General features: G+C 43.3%; 1 long non-coding RNA gene across 1 annotated transcript; it reads right to left on the bottom strand.

The window, feature by feature from the left end:
• Positions 1-1979: 1979 nt before the first annotated feature.
• Positions 1980-3022, bottom strand: LOC123066035 (uncharacterized). The gene is made up of 3 exons (XR_006431203.1): positions 2691-3022; positions 2489-2576; positions 1980-2367 (listed from the first exon to the last, which is right to left on the bottom strand). It is a non-coding gene; the product is annotated as an uncharacterized lncRNA (long non-coding RNA).
• Between the last annotated feature and the right edge of the window lie 4980 nt (positions 3023-8002).

Raw genomic sequence — 8002 nt, 5'->3', positions numbered from 1 at the left:
ATACATGCAATGAAAGAGCCGAGCTATATATAGAGACTTAATGACAGAAATAGTACTTACATGCACTAGCAAAAGACCATTAATTTATCGAGGGCCTTTTGATTGAAGAACTCGAAGAACTCCTCAAATGGAACAATCAACAGATCATTTGCAACGAGATCGTGCTCCTCTTTAATAACCCCGCCCTGACCGGCATCCCCGACGGCGCCGTTCCCAGCGGCCAGCATACGGAACAACCAAAATCGAGCAGCTCATGCACACCACTCCTAGGCCCAGTACGTCCTCCGGCACAGACGTACCGTTGGACAGCCTGTAGTACGAGTACGACCACCCCGGCGACGCAGGCAAAGGCGTCGTACACCAACGATAGCGTCGATCTGGCGCTGCTGCAATTCACACAGGCTGTAAGGAACCAGTGGTGTGTAGGAGCTCTCCTTCTGCGCCGCCGCCAAGCTCGCCAATGGATGAACGTGATCTAGAGTGGTGCAGATAAGAGGGAGGAGTGGATAGTTTATCGATGGGACCGGCTCCTACCGCCGACGGCAAGGGCTGCGACCGCGGGACAGACGAGGAGGGGGGAGCCGGAGAAGTTTTTTCTTGGGATCGGAGAGAGAGGTGGCATCTGGAGCGACGGGGTGGAGTGCGGGAGATGAGGAGGGAGACGGGATCGGGAGCGAAGGGGTAGGGTGCGGGAGATGAGGAGGACGGGTGGGTGTGGGACATGCGTTCGTGGGTAGTGGGTCTCTTTTTTTTTTTGCTTTTTTTTGAGCGGGGATGAGAGAGGTCGTACGTGGTGTGTGGGAGGTTGAACCATCACTACGACGGCAGATTGCCCTTTAATAGTAGAGATAATTGAGGTTTCGTTTCCATTGGCTGAGGCTTGCAACTGCAACTTTGTCATATCAGCTTATTTGTGTCAGCAGACTAAATCAAGGGATTTTGTTTGCAAATGCTCTCACACCGTTGCTTAAAAAACGAGCATTGTATTGTAATCTACCATGTATGAGACATGTCAGTCATCAATCATATATATTCAACAAACGATGTCTAATCTAGATTTTTCCCATTCCTAAAATCTTGATTGGTGGTTGCCCCATCCTTGAATACTCTTTTTTCAATGTATTAATGGACTGCCAAAGCAATGTCTTGTACTCTCTGCCCATTGTTATATTGTCAGTTCCAGTTCCAGAAGTGCAAGTGAGTGTATTTTGATATTCCCTTTGATTGATATTCAGGTTGGCTTACTCTTGCACGTCTAGATTTTTTTTATTGTTGGCTTAAGGCTAGATGGTTTGCAGCCGATGGATTTCAGACTGGAACTTTGAGGGCCAATCGTACTATTATTTCTCTTCAACTATAGTGAATTTGTTTGCTTATAAGGCTGCAGGAACAGGACATTTCTTTTGTAATCTCTCATAGTGGCATTGTATAGATATTACTAACAAAAGTTGAAAATTGCTGTGTCAAAGCCCATAATTTCAAATTATAATATTTATTTATTTTATAGTGCTCAGAAATTCACCAAATATATATGCTTTTATTGGAAAGTTCTGTATATATAGACAACAGACACTACTGATAGTACATTCCGTGCACAATGTTGCTTTGTCTAGAGGGATATCAAGACAAAAAACTAGAATACTTGCAAGGCCAAATAAGGATATTGACCCATCTCAGGGAAAAGTACAAAAATATTGTCTACAGGGATGTTTTGGTATAACCATGTACATGTCGTGTACTGCAGCATGGTGTTCTAATATGGTTGTATTCATGTAAATAGTACCCAGGAAGCATATACAGTACTATCTATAGATTTACCATTCTTTTCTCAGTTGTAGCATATAACATAAATCCAGCAACATAAGTGAGCACATATCATTTTTTATGATAGCCATTGGGCTTCACAACTATATGCATGAAACAGACATTTTTCAGTTTTAACATACACAAGAAACATTCCGTCAACGTAAGTGGGCACAGATCAGTTTTTTTTAATGGTCATACGGAATCAGAGTTATAGTGTCATTACAAGCCAACTCAACAATGGAGGGACATTTCCCATCCATAGATTACTAATACTAATCTGATGCGCCTGGGCAGCAAGGCCATGAGCCAGCGCACTGCACCCTATACCAATTTGCAGGAACTTGAAGATAAACCAAGAAGGAAATTTACGAACATCAGCATAGATGTTGTAGCTTCTACATGCTGGCACTACATCAGAATTAGCAGAATCAAATTCGAACTCAACAGGGGAAGTCCAGCGTCAAGTGCACATCAAACTTCAGAGTGCTCTCACTTCATGATTCTCAACTTCCTGGTTAGCAGCAAAGGGGATCTCGCCATGGTGATACCTTGATATAACACCTGCAGAAGCAACAAATATAAGACATGAAAATTCACAATAATGACAACGAACCTACAAACTATTCTTAATAAGTGGCAACATCTAATAATTCAGTTACATTGAACGAACATGGAAACTTACAGTTTAACTCCATGATATTTCTTTTGTAAGCAAAAGGAATGGGTGCGAAAATGTTTCAATCACCAGGCTTGTTCTTTATTTTTGGAACCTACAGATCAACAAATTTTCACACTTGAAAAATAACAATTCACACAGATCAATCTTATCTCCGTTCTTGAATTGGAGAAAACCAGAAAAAATTCAGAGAAGTTGGAGTACTCACGGTGCTGCTGCCTGCAGAGTACCGTATGTTGATGTAGTGATGCTACGGTCGGTGCTACTCGCCGGCGCAATAGGGGAGGAGCCGTGGAGGCGTGGAGTGTGCCGCCTGGCGGCGTGTGCTGTTTGCGGCCGTGGCTGCCGGATTCAGGCGCCGCCATGGATGCTCATGACGATTGGGATGGGCGAGACGAGCACGATTGCCGGATGTTTGGGTTGTGCGCTGCCCCGACGCCCTCGCAGTCCTTGGGTCGGCGTTTGGCGGGTCGCGGGGCCAGAGATGGGAGGAGGGGCGGCGGCGCGGCGCCGCTCCGTTTGACAGACAGCCTGTGTTGGCGTTTCTGAGTGGGCCTCCATACAGCTGGCCGCAGTGACAAGCTTCAAGGCCTGTATAGCCGAGTGTTAGTGCCAGTTCTTTCGCTAGCTTTTTTGGGCTTCCAGAATAAGCTGCCCCTTCCCAGTTTATTCTAAAAGCCCAATCAAAATTTTCTTTTCATAACCTACTAGTCAAGTCTTAACTACTAGACTTTTAAAAAAATAAATTTATTTAGGCTTCTAGAATAAGCTAGGTAGGGGCAGCTTATTGCAGTTTATTCTAGAAGCCAATCAAAAGAACTGGCCCTTAGGCTGTTAGCCCAAAACCATATTTTAGCCTAGGCGGTGCAGGACGCAAAAGGGAAGGAAAAAAAAGGTCGAGTGGTCAGTTAAAAAAACAGAAGGTAAAATGAGCGGCTAATCTCACGAATTTTACGATGACACATACCCATTTATTTTGTGAAGCCCTAAATATGGGATATGCATGGTAGAATGCATTACATTCCGTCTACGTCCAAGTTATGTACAACGCATGCAGATGATTATTTTTGTAACAAATTTGGTCCCACGATGTGACTTGCCGTTTTGAAAATATTATAACTGTAAGTTTGCCAAGTGTTAACCAAAATTACTCTTGCCATGTTTCGGAAACATAAAAATCAAATTTCTTCATCAACGTTGTAACTCAGCAAGAGATTGTGAAGCTAAAACTGCATATAAAGTGCTTCATTTTTATTTAAAATTTTCTTGTTTGCGTGAAAAATTTAGTTAACAAGCACACGTGCAAAACACGTGCCTTCGACTGGTAGTCTTTAGTATAAGTGTGGCGGTCATGCATTAGATTTCTACATGCTACATAGGTACTCATTAGTCTTTAGCTTTTCAGTTGATTTCTTTTTACCAGTTTTCAGTGTAATTGTTTCTTCAGGTATCAGTCCAAGTGTGAGCTGAGTAATGGGACAATCGTGCATTTTTTGCCTATCTCCCTCCTTCCTACCACCTAATTTCAATTATGGATATGAATACATGTTTTTTATGGCCATATCACATATCTATTTTCAATTTACTCTTATATCTATTCAAATTACGGGCATAGCACATTAGTTTGTTTCTTCTTTGTGTAGTGCCCATGTCGCTTTTTCTTAGTTACCAGTTTCTCTTTGGCATCCATTCATCAACTAAGAGGTCTTTTCTTCTAGTATTTTTTTTATGTATTCACTTTCCACTCTTCAGTCCATTAAGCTCTTTTTACCCAGTTTAATCATTTTCTTCAATTCGCCAAAAAAATTTAATCATTTTCTTCAGTATAGTAGCTCAGTTATTATTTGGTACGGTAGTTCAGTTTTTCATATGCCCTTTTTGTTCAGTTGATTAGTCATCGTGTATTCTTAGGTTTCCCCTTTTCAGATCCTCATTCATCTTCTTCGTTTTGTTTCTTAGTCTTTAATCTCGCATTCAACATGTTACTTTGTTACTAATTCTTTAGATATCATTTTTCATTGATCATTATTCCTGATCTTTTACTAATTCTTTAGATGTCATTTTTCATTGATCATTATTCTTGATTTTCCTTTCCACAGTCACTAACATTGCAGTGCTCTTGTAGGACGATGAATTTTCTCCACGTAGTCTTGTAGCCTTCGTTTATACCTGAAATTAGTTTTTGTATGTTTATTTTGTACATTTTTTGCTTTGTTTCTGCACTCTACCTTTGGGATAATCAGTACACATTACATTTTTTAGTTTCCATTTGGAACCGTTTTCATCCAACTCACGTTAAAAGGTTTCACAAAGAAACCTAAAATGTTCCTATGGACCGCTCGGATGACGTGTGAAGCGACCGTGTCGCCTTCATGCGACTCGTGGTGGTCGGCGCACTTCGTCTCCGACCTTTAGGCACCCGGCTTTCTGACCTACCGGCAAGGTGCACTCCTCCGATGAGCAGGATGCCGACGCCTCCTTCTCAACAATGAGGAGGGATGCTGCCTTGAGTCACGCGCAGTACGTGATTCTGAGGTACTTGGTGAGGGAGTCCAGATTTTCTTCCACTGTCACGTTTGTGCTAGTTGGTCCATTGGAGGGGAGGTCTCGCGATGCGCATCGACACGTCACATACACCGAGGAGGTGAGAGAGGCTACCATGAATTCGAGAGCGGATTGGCCATTAAACCTCCAATGATGCAGTGCCCCTTTCTTCCAGCACCCTCTTTGCATTCTATCGAGATTCGACGCCATCTCCACGTCTTCACTAGGCTCCAGGACTCCACCTCCCCCCGATATCCATGGCGGACTGGAGGTTGCACATGGAAGGGTAGGTGCTGGAGATAGCCAGCGACGACGATCTAAAGATGCCGCAGATGAAGGAAATCATCTCCTGGCTCGCATAGGAGTGAGAGATGAAGGCGGCGGCGGCGGTGATCTAAAGGAAGCTGACCGAGGCGGAAGACATGCGCCTCACTCCGTCTAGGCTAACGGTGGAACCACTCGAGATTTTGTTGTGGGCGATGGGCGAAGTGGAGTCGAAGAACCCCAAGAAGGCGCTCAAATGGAAGGAGTTTCACTCGCGCCGTCGTGCTCCTACACGACCGGAGGTGTTAATGGTGGGTGTGGTGATGGCGCTCCCGAGTCTAGGTACGGCAACGCTACCCATCATCATCAAGGATGAGTCGGTGGCTCCATTGGGCCTGCAGTCGAGGATGAAGAAAATCAGGGAGGTGGTTCACACACCACGGAGGTCGCCGCGCTTCCCGTGACGCTCACCATGCCTGCTCAACCTCGCTTGCTCTGTCGCAGTGGAGTAGGGTTCTCCCCTGTAGGCAACCGCTTTTGGTTGCTGGCTGGGGATGATTCCAGCGAGGAGGTTGGGTACTCATCAGATTTGGATTGTAAGTATCGTTTTCCATCTAAATACTTGCATTCTCTATTATGCTTTAGTATTGCGAGGATTGCAAGAAGTAGCAAAAATGAAGAAATGTATTAAGCTTTAGGAGATCAAAATTTCATTCAATTCTTTGCTACAAAGGATTGTTGTGTAGCTCAATCAATTATTGATGATGTGTACCCAACTTGTGGGTCTGAAACATCAGGGAAAAAAGATGTTGAGATTATAGGAATTGGGGGAAAATACTTGAATGAGGATAACCATTCGATGAATGGTGATTTTGTGAAGATGAGATGAATGATACTAATTTTTCAGCTATCCCTGAGTTTTGGTTGGAGGATATGCTTGATTTTGGGGAACTGGTTGCTTAAAACTGTGGAGTTATCACTAAGGAGCAGAAAACAACAAAGCAAAAGGGAAAAATTAAGAGTCTTGCATGGATGAGAGACCTGGAAATGTTTGTGGGCCGGGGCTCTATGGCCTACTTTTGACCCCGAAGGCCCTAGGTTGTTGAGATCAGAAGCGTACTATTAAAATACCATTGCTAATTCCTTTCTTCATATAAATTATCTCCCCTTTCCACACTTGGGGCACATAGGTGAGACTCTGTGGAGGGGGTAGGGTTTCCCTGTGCACTGTCGTATCAGAAGGAGGAAGACGTGGAGAGGAGCTACGGAAAGTAGGGGCTCTGGCAGATTTAATAGAGGGGGGAGACCTACCAATACCATAGTCAAGCAGATGAAGGGGTAGGTTCATAATTCCTACCATAGGGAAGACATAAGAGATTAAAATCCTAGGGCAGGTGAGGTGCATAGAAACCATAATTTCCAAGACCCTAGGGGAACTAATTTACAAGATGGGAACGCTGCTGGTGGATCCATGGTCCGGGATCATTTGAAGACCAGTAAAAAACAACGGAGAACAATTAGATGGGGGAAGCTAATCCCATGCCTTATTAATTAGAGTTTTTGCTCCTGATCTAAGCCAACAACAATAGTGTTTTGGAGCTTTGCTTGCCTAGCTTGCATAGAGTAGCCAGAAAATTAATGCTCCTAGGGGTGCTAGTTCATCCTGTGTGTTTAGTCAAGGGAACGTAATGTTCAATGAGATGGAGAGAGAGGAGATAATTCTGCCGATAGCGTGGGTGGTAGTTCTTCTGCTGTTCAGAATAGTAATCTTGGTGGAGGTCATGGGAGTAAGACAGGGGCTTTGAATGTTAATATATGTGGGAACAAAACTCGGAAAGATGCAGGAAAAATTGGGGATGGATTTAGACGAATGTGTGATAAGATACTAGACATTTGATTAGGGATTGCAAGCTTGCACATTGTGTTATCTGTGAAAAAAATTCACATATCATTGATGATTGTGGGTGGCTTAAACAGATGAAACCAATCCCTAAGTTTGTTGGATATGTGATGATCCACAAGTATAGGGGATCTATCGTAGTCCTTCCGATAAGTAAGAGTATAGAACCCAACGAGGAACAGAAGGAAATGACAAGCGGTTTTCAGTAAGGTATTCTCTGCAAGCACTGAAAATATTGGTGACAGATAGTTTTGTGATCAGGTAATCCGTAACGGGTAACAAGTAACAAAAGTAACTAAGGTGTAGCAAGGTGTCCCAATCCTTTTTGTAGCAAAGGACAAGCCAGGACAAACTCTTATATAAAGGAAAGCACTCCCGAGGACACATGGGAATTATCGTCAAGCTAGTTTTCATCATGCTCATATGATTCGTGTTCGTTACTTTGATAATTTGATATGTGGGTGGACTGGTGCTTGGGTACTACCCTTCCTTGGACAAACATCCCACTTATGATTAACCCCTCTCGCAAACATCCGCAACTATGAAAGAATAATTAAGATAAACCTAACCATAGCATGAAACATATGGATCCAAATCAGCCCCTTACGAAGCAACACATAAACTAGGGTTTAAGCTTCTGTCAGTCTAGCAACCCATCATCTACTTATTACTTCCCAATGCCTTCCTCTAGGTCCAAACAATGGTGGAGTGTCATGTAGTCGACGTTCACATAACACCACTAGAGGAGAGACAATATACATCTCATAAAATACCGAACGAATACCAAATTCACATGACTACTTATAACAAGA

Source organism: Triticum aestivum, chromosome 3B (assembly GCF_018294505.1).
Source record: "Triticum aestivum cultivar Chinese Spring chromosome 3B, IWGSC CS RefSeq v2.1, whole genome shotgun sequence".
NCBI classification, from domain to species: domain Eukaryota; kingdom Viridiplantae; phylum Streptophyta; class Magnoliopsida; order Poales; family Poaceae; genus Triticum; species Triticum aestivum.
Note: the sequence above shows the minus strand (reverse complement) of the source record. Positions and strands in the feature narration are given on the sequence as shown.